This window comes from Dromiciops gliroides, chromosome 3 (assembly GCF_019393635.1).
Source record: "Dromiciops gliroides isolate mDroGli1 chromosome 3, mDroGli1.pri, whole genome shotgun sequence".
NCBI lineage: Eukaryota > Metazoa > Chordata > Mammalia > Microbiotheria > Microbiotheriidae > Dromiciops > Dromiciops gliroides.
In genome coordinates, this window is record NC_057863.1 from 354,133,577 (window position 1) to 354,144,041 (window position 10,465).

General features: G+C 39.1%; 1 pseudogene; it reads right to left on the reverse strand.

Annotated features, from left to right (window-relative positions):
- Positions 1–1,082: 1,082 nt before the first annotated feature.
- LOC122747602 lies at positions 1,083–2,031 on the reverse strand (annotated as a pseudogene).
- Between the last annotated feature and the right edge of the window lie 8,434 nt (positions 2,032–10,465).

The window sequence follows — 10,465 nt, forward strand, 5'->3', positions numbered from 1 at the left end:
TCTGATGTTGACAAAGTCCTTTCTTGTAGTTTCTCATTTGATTTCTTCAACATTATTAGGTCTAGTGAACAGTTTTATTAGTGTAGCTATGTGGGAGCTGGACAGTCTAACTTCCCTTCAGATATCCATTTTGGCCAGAAGTCCTAATTACTTTCTATTTAACCACTTTGTATTCACAGTATATTTACTCTGTATGTATGATCATGTTATCTTCTCTGATAGAATGTAAATTTCTAGAGAGCAGAATTGTTTCTTGTTTTATTTTTGTCTTTGTATCTTTAGGGCTCCGTACACTTCTCAGCACATAGTAGAGAAGATAGCAATAGAGATATAGACTAGAACCACAGATTTAGAGATGGAAGGGACCTTTCAAAAGTACAACTTCCTTATTTTACAGATAAACAAAATGAGACCCAGAGAGGTTAAGTGATTTCCTCAAGGTGACATAACTGAGAAAGACACACACATATCCACCCCCCACCCCCACCCCCCCCACACAGATTGATTCATTTGGTTACATTGTTTCATTGGTAGCTATTTTCTTTTTCTATTTTTTCCAAGTTAGAAAATAATTTAAAGATCATACACCAAAACCAAAATGATAATGTTTAGTTTTAGGAAATAAAACCATTCTGTCACTTTACCATTTGCAAACATTGTAAGCTGAAATGTCAAATTTTACAAGTTACAAAATTCTGGACTATTATAAACTTCAAATCAAATATGAAACTCTGACAGTAGCAATTTAAGGTTCCAATGTGAAACTTGCAATATTAGGTGTTCTTGAGCTTAATCAAGAAGACTGATCCTTAGAAGAGTTTTGCCTATTTGAAAATAGCACTCTTGTATGCTTTGTACAAGGTGTCTTTACACTAAGGGTACTTCCCCTTTTCAGTTAGCCAATTAAGAAATAACTCTTACATCAATCACAATGTTAACTAAATGGTTCAAGTTAATATGAACCAAATCTGAAAGTGACTTCTTTTCTACCAGGTAACTTTGATCTTGAAGAGTTGGGGGCAGGTGTTTGATCATGGTGTCCTTAGACTTTTCAGTATTACAGCTTAGGAAGCTCCCTAGACCTAATGAAAGATGATTTTTCTGTGCTTTGAGTTAGGAATCTGCCCCCTTGCTTTCAGTCTTCCTACAGCCTCTTGCAAGTGTTTGGGCAGTAGTGGTGGCAGCTCTCCCCATTTTTCACACACATCCAAGGCTTCTACTAGCACTTCACAGACTAATACCGCATAAATCCCTGATGAAGCAATGACGGCATTCTGAGATACTGAGGTGCCAGTAAGTGACTGGATCAGACAGTTAATAGTGGCCTTGGGGAATGATGATCAATGGCACATTTCATAACAGTTTAGCTGTTCTTCAGAAAAGGAAGAAACCAGGTTTTGCATCTTCTGAATTGCATCTTCATCTACTTTGTGCTTTTCCTCTTTCCTCTCCTTAGTTACTGTCTTCAACTTCTTGGTTGCAAGAGGAAGTAATGATGGGTCTCCCCTATCACATCCTGTTAAATCTGATGCTTCCTGGCCCTTGAGCTCGCCGTCTTTGCCATCGTCATCGTCATCCTTGGCCACAGTCTCCTTGGAGTCCGAGTCTGTCTTCTCCCCATCTGTCTCCTCCGTGGCTGTGTTGGACAGCTGAACAGCTCTCAGGACAGGCTCAGGGAAAATGGCAGTGGCGACAACAGGCAACTCAAGGGACATGGAGCCCTCTCTGGCCTTCTCAGGAATGACTAGCCCTCATCCATCATGAAGAAAGTGAGGAGCCTTTCTACAAGTCCAGGGCCTTAGAGAATAGATTTCTGGAGGTCTTGCTGAGATGAGGACACCCTGTGGAATGCCAGATGAGCCAATCTGCTCCATGGGTGGGGACAGGGAGTGGTAACTTTTTTGCTAAAAAGTCATCATATCCAAATTGTCAGCGATAAGACTTTTCAAATCTTGGCTGGCCTTGCAGGCCACTTCTGTTGGGAAATTCTTCCCAGAAACTCCATGTGGAGGAAGGCCCCAGAGCAGCCATTCCTTATTCCCCAGACTTAGCTACGGTGGCCCCCCAAAGTGTGCCTCTTGCTCCCTTTGACCCTCCCTCTCATTTTCAGCTCCCTTTTTTTGTTGTTGCCTTATCCAGGAGAATGTAAGTTCCTTGAGAATGTGGAAAGCATTCCTCTTTGTTTCTGTTTGCATTCCCAGCACTTAGCACAGTGCCCAGAACTACTTGTTGAGAGATTCATTGGTCTGCAGTCATCAGATATAGCTGTCACTGAGAACATACCTGAAGCCTTTCCAGCTTGGTCATCTCTATGCTATCATGCTCCAACAACTCATGGTGACATGGATGTGACCTTGAATTCTTTTTTAAATTTTATTTTTTAATTTATGGAATAAAACACACATTTGTATAACCTAGTACAATGAAAAAGATGATTGCATAGGAAACTGTAAATCTATTATGTACAACTTGCTATTCCTTTCAAATATATAACAAAATTATCATGTACATTTTTTTCTTCCCTCTCTCCAGGTAGCTTCCATTAGGTACAAAGAGGTATACATATTTGTAAAATATTCTATACATACTTCTATTTATCAGTTCTTTCTCTGGTTGCAGATAGCATCTTTCTTCATATGTCCTTTATACTTAATTTGGGTACTAGTCAAAATAACTTATTTGGCTCAAAATCATTCTCAAAAAATATTGCATATACAGTGTTTTCTTGGTTCTGCTCATTTTGCTCTTCATTATTTCATATGTCTCCATGCTTTTCTAAAATCATTGAGCTCATCATTTTTATAGCATAGTTTAATAGTAATTACATCACAATCATATATTACAACTTGCTCAGCCATTCCCCAACTGATGGATATCCCTGCAATTTCCAGTTGTCACAAAAAAGAGAGCTGCTAGAAATATTTTAGAAAACATAGGATTTCCTCTCCTTTTTCCTTAATTATCTTTGGAAATAGAGCAAGTAGAGGTATTGCTGGGTCAAACAATATAAGTAGTTTAATAACTTTGGGGGGATAATTCCAATTTGCTCTTCACTCATTGGATGAGTTTACAATACCACCAAAAATGAATTAGTGTCCCAATTTTGCCACATACCCTCCATTTGTCACTTTCCCCTTCTATCATTCTAGCCAATATGGTAGGTATAAATGATATCTTAAGGTTCTTTTAATTTGCATTTCCCTACTCAATAATAATTCAGAACATTTTTTCATATAACTATAAATTGTTTTGATCTCTTCTTTAGAAAATTGCCTGTTTATCTCCTTTGACTGTTTATCAATTGGGGAATGACTCATATTCTTATAGATTTGATAAAGTTCTTTATATATTTTTGATATAAGACCTTTATCTATAAACTATCTATAAGATCTCATCCCCCCCCTCAATTTTCTGCTTTCCTTCTGATCTTGCCCACATTTGTTTTATTTGTACAAACTCTTTTTAATTTAATGGAATCAAAATTATCCATTTTACCCTTAACTTTGTTCTCTGTCTCTTGTTGATTCATAAATTGTTTACTTATCCATAAGTCTGATAAGTAATATGTTCCCTGTCCTTCTAATTTTCTTGTAAAATCTCTCTTTATATCTAGTGACCTTGAATTCTTGAAGAATAATGACGGCTAAGGATAATGCCAGCTAAGCACAGTCTCTGGCTTGTTCTATCAATTGAGTTGGCCGACAGATTGTAAGTCTTCAGTAACAGTGAAGTAATAGTAATGGAGTCAGAGGTAGTTTAATAATTACAAAGTTCTTGAACTATTTGTAAATACTAATTTACTATGGATACACTAAAGCTCAGTGGTACAGTGGATAAGGTGCTGGTCCTAGAATGAGTGAGATCTGAATTGAAATCTGGCTTCAGAAACTCAGTAGCCCTGTGACCCTGGACAAGTCACTCAACCCTGTTTGTCTCAGTTTCCTCATCTGTAAAATGAACTGGAGAAGGAAATGGCAAACCACTCCAGTATCTTTGCCCAAAAAACCCAAAATGGTGTGACAGAGTTGGATATGACTAAACAACATGCTTAACCTACAATCTCTTTGTCTGTTAAACTAGTTGCTATATTAATTTACATACAACTGGAGAAATTGATCCATATTGACTCATTGGGGCAGGGTATGAAATGAAAAACCATAATCTCATAAAGACTTTTGCCATGAAAGATGTCCTCTATAGAGTACAAACCAAAGAAGGGATTCTTCAAATATCCAGTGAACATCTTACATTTAACTCAATAAAATTCCAATAATATCTTACATACAACTCAATACAATTAACCTAAATGTGTAAAAGATTTGGCTGACCATCTATACCAGAAAAACAAAGTGGATGAAAAACAACACAGGTTGCCAAGGCAATACTATGCAGCTATGTGAGTAACCCATACACACATATTTTAGACAGACTTTTCATTGAAATTCATATTATAGCTGATTTAGTTGAAGAAACCATGGATATTTAACTTGGTCAAAAGAATACTAGTAGGACATGGAAGAGAAAAGAGACTTCTGTTTGGCTCTAGAAGAAAAAATATTATGAAATATGGATAGAAGTTTCAAAGAAGATAAATTTAGACTATCAGGAAAAACATAATAACAATTAGAACTATCCTTATATGTATACATAAATGTAGGCAGAAGCATAATTGATAGAGAGCTTTTTGAGTCAGGAAGATCCAGGTTCAAGTATAGTGGCTTACCAATTATGGCTTATGATCCTGGGCCAATCATTCAATCCCCCATTGCTTAAAGCAGCTCTAAGTTGCCCAACAGCTCCTATTTTGAATCAGTAATAAGAAGTTGTTCGCCAAGAATTTTCTACATCCATGGAATCACAGGTCTGGACAAAATCAAACTATATACATACATGTGTAAGTATACCAACCAATCATTTCAAAACTTTCTTCCAAATAAAAGCTGGGGGTAGTGGTGAGCAGGAAGCGGGGGGGGGGGGGGAATCTTGTTCCAATCACAATTCCTTCAGCTTCTCTTTCTCTATTGACCCCATGCTCTGACAGCCAGAAGCAATGGTGTAAAGTTTCAAAAATTCCCTCCCTCAGTTCAAATCAGTATGCACATTTGAAGGCATTGAGAATTCACCAATGCAGGGCATACCCAGTCCATGCTTTATGCATGCCTATGAGTACATGCCAGAGGTTTCTTCCATTAAGCACTCCATCCTTTCTGTTTTGACTACCTCAACTCTCATCCAGCCAAAACGACCTTTAGAAGAGAAAAGAAATCACATGTTTCCACTCACAACCAGCTTATCTCTCATTTACTTGAGAGAATTCTCCCTGACAGAGCCTAGATTCAGCTTGAGGACGATTGGAACCCAGTAGGCATCCACCATCAGCATCCACACTCAGGAAGCCAGAGATGCCATGAACCGGAGCTGAAGGCTAATTGGGGATGTAAAATGGAGCCCTGGGTGCTGCTGGGGCCTAGTGACAAGTGCAAAACTCTCTCAGCAGGTACCCAGGCAGGCTTGAGGCCAAGATGGCCTTCTTCCCCCACCCCCAATTTGTGTGTGAGTCCAAGTGTACTGAGGGACATAAATGGAATCTGAAGGTGTGGGAAGAAAAATACAGATTAAGCAGTTGACATGTTTGGCTCCAAACTCTTCCCCACCCCCCACCCTCAGCCCACCTGTGGTATCAGTCCCATGCTGTTCTTTCCTTAATCCTTCCCTTCTGCTTAATAATAGCCTAGCAGAACAGTCCTTTACCAGACTGGGCCAGTTTGTCAGCATACACCCTTGTGAGATAACTCTTGCCAACAACAGTTGCCCATTGATTTTTTTTTTGTCTGACCTGCTCTGGCACCTATGCCAGGTGGTTTTCCATTGTAATTGACATATTTAGCCATGAAATCCAAGGCTTCCAAATCAAATACGCCTTTTTCCCTAGCTGCCCATAGCAAAACTATGGAACAAGGCATTTATTTTGGGGATCCTACCTATAATTTCTATACCTTCCATTTCCCTACCTTTACCCCACCTCTATTCCCTGGGTGACCAATGATTTCCTTCTAACAATATACATCACCAGTTCCTGGATGTAAATTAAGGAATCAATAATGGCTGAATTTCAGGGGTAAAGGAAAGGGGGTGGGGGTGAAGGGGGAGAAGATGGCTTCCTATTATCCCATAAATAAGACCATTTACAGGACTGCCTCTTTTGATGACCTGCAAGGCCACCCTTACTCTTTTCCTACATTTTTTTCAAAATGCTTTCATGTTCCTACCACCGAAATTTACCATTTGGCCATTTGTGATAGATCAGAACCCCTGAGAAACAGCACAATTCACATTCAGTGAATTTGCAAGGGGCTTTAAATTATTAAACTCTAATTCACATCATGCAGTATCTTGCCACAAGGCCAAGCTAATAATAGCATAGGAAAGGAAATTACATGAGAGAGAATTGAGAAAGGAAAACCAGAAGTCTTCTTGTGCATGCTCCTTGCCCCCTACCAAGCCTACTCAAATCTTGCCTCTTTTGGGAAGCCTTCCCTGATTAATCTGACCCAACTTTGATTGTTCTATGCCTACAAACCTCTTATACCTCTTATGCATTCAGTTTGTATCATCTTAAGTTATGGAGGTTTTTTCAAGCATACCATTGACTTTTCTTATGTCTGTTAAGGAAGGAAGGAAGGAAGGAAGGAAGGAAGGAAGGAAGGAAGGAAGGAAGGAAGGAAGGAAGGAAGGAAGGAAGGGGAAAGGAAAGGAAAGGAAAGGAGAAGAGAGGAAAGAAAAGGAGAGGAGAGGAGAGGAGAGAAAAGAAAAGAAAAGAAAAAAGAAAAAGGAAGGAAAGGAAAAGAAGATGTATCTTGTCTGCCATTTAGAACGTAAGCATCTTGGGGCAGCTAGGTGGCACAGTGGATAGAGCACTGGCCCTGGATTCAGGAGGACCTGAGTTCAAATTTGGCCTCAGACACTTAATATCTACTAGCTGTGTGACCCTGGACAAGTCACTTAACCCCAATTGCCTCACCAAAAAAAAAAGAAAGAAAGAAAGAAAGAAAGAAAGAAAGAAAGAAAGAAAGAAAGAAAGAAAGAAAGAAAGAGCTAAGGGATTTACATCTTTGTTATTAGACATTGGTTCATAGAAATAGGGAAGAATGTAAGCACCTTGAGGACAGGAATCACAGTAATAATCATAGAGTTTTAGAGTAGAAAGGGGCCTTAGAAATTGTCAATTCTAATCCCCTCATTATAAAGAACAGAAACAAAGGGCTAGAGAGATTAAATAACTTGCCAAAGGTCACATAGGACCTTTTTCCTCCTCCTCCTCCTCCTCCTCTTCCTCCTCTTCCTCCTCCTCCTCCTTGCTCTTCTAAAATCTTCCCACCTAGTTGACACAGGCATGTTGGACAATTGACAAATGGTGCTGACTGACTTCCGAACTCATTAATGGGCCTACCTGAAACCAGACAACTTCATGAGTTAACCTTTCACAGGCCCCTCCAATCAGAGGATTTTAAAATTCAAACATGAGTGGGTCAGGCCAACCTCAGAGGGAGAAGTAGGAAAACTCAACAAAGGACCTAGCTTTGAGCTTCTCAGCTCTTGGGAAGGTTTTGACAGCTAGACATCAGTGTGGAATTGGCTTGGAAAATGAAGGGGGAGCCAGCTTCTGGAGGATTTTTGAATCCTCACTATGTTCTTGCCTAAAGGAAGAAGATAATTATTTTCCTGACATGTAAAACTGATGATCAAATGTTTATTTAAGGCCTCTTCTCCCTCTCCTCACCTCCCCTCCCTCCCCACCTTATGGCTATGCACCTGTTAATATATATTTTTTAATTTTAAATGTAATCATCTTTTCCAAATTGGTGCAAATTAGAAAGGCCTCCCAAGGCCTTCATCCAGGCTAATTGTCAACATTTTCTGAAGTGTCTGTTTCAGGCTCTCATCCTTCCTGAGGTTCCTGCAGTCATGACAAGCAACAACATTGTCTGTACAAAAGGTCCAGGCAAGCGTGACTCCCACAGAGTTCATCAGATCAGAGGCCATGAACGGATGTGAGTTGCCGTGTAGCCCAAAGCAGCCCCTCCCAGAGAGAATGGTCAGAGGACATAGACCAGCAAAGGACTGGAGGGAAGGAGTATGGTACAGATTTCTGTATAAGAGGAAGAAAGGGTTAGAGATGACTAAGTACCAGCTTATATTGACTTTCCTTTTTAAGGTTTCCAAGAGGGGTTTTCTGGGTTGTTTTTTTGTTTATCATTTTCCTCAAACCTCTATTAAATTATTAACGCAAGAGAGATGCAGTGAGTAGGAACCTGGCCACAAAGCCAGAAGGACACAGATTCAAGTCCCACCTTTGACAAATACTGTCTGCGTGACCACAGGCCAATTACTTAACTGCTCAGTGATCTATACCAGGGCTTCTTAAACTTTTTCCACTCACAACCCCTTTTCCCCTGAGAAATTTCTAAGTGATCCCAGATATATAGGTATATAAAATAGGTACTGCCATAAGAGGTCTCAATCCACAGTTTAAGAAGCTTTGATCTACACAACTCTCTAAGATGATCCTTTACAGACACAATTTAGACCCACATTGGAAGAGGGAGTTTTCTACATGAGAAGTTCCCTAAACCAATGAAATCATATATCCAGTCTCTGACCCCTTCCCTTTGACAGCTGAGGAAACTGAACCTCAGAGAAGTTATTTGCCCTCAAGGACATTTACAGTCTACTGAATAACATAGGGCTCTCATTCCTTTTCATGCTATTTAGGAAGAATTGAGGATAGATCTTGAACTCAGGTCCTTTGACATTGTATCCAGGACACACTCTCACATGGTAGGGATCACATGGAGGAACTCCCCTAGGTCCTGCCATTTGCACTTTAGAAGTGTTAAAGGAATGGCAATGGCTAGAAGCCATGAAAACTGCTTACAAGTCTGGGGTCATTGAGTATTTTCCCAGTATGATGGAAAGATCAATGATCTTAGAATTAGGGGATGCATGGACTTGACTGCCACTTCTCATACTTACTATCTGAATCATTTAACCTATCTACATTTGGTTTCCTCATGTTAAATTAGTAAATAATATCTTCTTGGTGTGATAAGGTATGTAAAGTGCTTTGAAAATCTTAAAACTAGATATATAAGCTATTATGTTTATTTTTAAAATGTTTTTGGCTTGCTTTGGAGAAATTATTCAATAAATAGAGATTGGGAATGGATTTGTGATTTTATTAGAAATTTCCTCCCAGGTGAGGAAATCCCCTTCTTCTATGCACATCAGCACTTTCTCTGCAACTTAGTCTTTTTTTTTTTTTTTTTTTAGTTAGGAAATTGGGGTTAAGTGACTTGCCCCGGGTCACATAGCTAGTAAGTGTTTGAGGCTAGATTTGAACTCAGGTACTCTGCGCCACCTGGCTGCCCCTGCAACTTAGTCTTAGAGAGATGACTAGAATACTTAGACATTAAGTGATTTGCCCAGGGTCACAAAGATAACATGGGTTAGAAGTTGAACTTGAACCCAATCTTCCTGGCTTCTAGGCTAGCTCTCTATTTGCTATGATTTGACTGTCTTTCTGTCTAATACATAAAAATAATAAAGACTATCCATAATTTTATAGTTCCTTAAGGCTTACAAATCACCACCTTTCCCCCCACCCCACCCCTCCACCATGGCCCAGTGGCATAGGAAATGCAGGAATTATAGTCTCTACTCTTCAAATGAGGAAATGGAAGTTGTTCAGTCCAAAGGACAGTGTTTCAAGGGAAGAAATATTTAGAGATAACGAGAAAAAGAAAGAATCCTCAATAGTCAGTGTTGGAAGAATGGGAAGAACACAGGCACACTAGCGTGTAGTTGGTGGAGCTGTGAACTAGCACATTCTAGAAAGCAATATGAAATTATATAAATAAAGTGAAATTCATACCATGTGACACAGATTTCATTCCTAGGTTTATGCCCAGAGAATATCCTTGATAAGACGAAAGTCTCCACATACACCAAAACATTTATAGCAGAGCTTTTTGTGGTAGCAAAGAATTAGAAACAAAGTAGATGTCCATTGATTGGGGAATGGCTGAACAAAGTATGGTACAGGAATGTAGTGGAATATGTGGACTGTGCTGTAAAAAACAACAAACATGATGAGTAAAGAAACTCATGGGAAGAGTCATATGACCTGGTACAGAGTAAAGAAAGCAGAAGGAAGAAAACCACCAAAAACCAAATGCATTTTGATTAAAATGCATGTTTCAAAATTACAAAGAACAAAATAAAAAAGGTATGAAATGATTCCCCTACTTAATTCCTTTGTAGAGGTGGGAGGCCGATGAATGTCATAGACTGCATATATTTTAAGCTATTTTTATTATATTGATTGATTTTGTTGATTTTTTCCTCTTCCTCCTCTTTTTCCTTTTTTATTAAATGTATTGTTATTTTAAAAAAATATAGAGGGGCA